Here is a 644-nt window from a genome sequence, read left to right as displayed (position 1 = left end):
TTAAAATGTGACTGGAATATTTCTACTTGTTGTGTTTAATCTTAACTTTACTGTAAATATCCAGCAACTACAGCAGAAGGTGGATTGGATGACATATGCTCACTTACAGCTCCTGCCTGGAGATGAAATGCTTTCTGCAGCTGCGGAAGAGTTTTCTACTTTAAACCCTTCCCTTGGGTAAAAACCCTTGGAGGAGGACTTGTGGGTGGATTTCTAATCTTATTGATTTTATTGTTTCTATTTTATCTAGTCATCTGCCATGGACAATAAAAGCTCAGACAGGAAATAATCAGGAAATTATCTAGTCTGTGTTCCTCCTGTTGCTAAAATAAAAAAAGGGGGAGATGTCACCTTGCAGCTGCTGACTCGAATGCACCCGTGCACTGATTCTTTGAAGTCATAAGGAAGTGTCTTGGAATGTTAAGAACCCAAGGGAATAATCTTGGTAAAACTTCCTTATCTGATGGCCTCGGAAGGCTGAGTCCATCCACAAGGATCCTACTATGTGTGAAAACACAACTTGTGCTTGATCACAGTGAGTTTCAGTGAAGCAGTTGCTAGACAAATTGAATCAACAAACTGGGTTTAGATATTCAAATTTACTTCTTTGTGGCAGTTGAAAATAAAAGCTTTGCACCTGCCAG

The sequence above is a fragment of the Hipposideros armiger genome, unplaced genomic scaffold, assembly GCF_001890085.2.
Source record: "Hipposideros armiger isolate ML-2016 unplaced genomic scaffold, ASM189008v1 scaffold_928, whole genome shotgun sequence".
In the NCBI taxonomy this organism is placed as follows: Eukaryota; Metazoa; Chordata; class Mammalia; order Chiroptera; family Hipposideridae; genus Hipposideros; species Hipposideros armiger.
Note: the sequence above shows the minus strand (reverse complement) of the source record.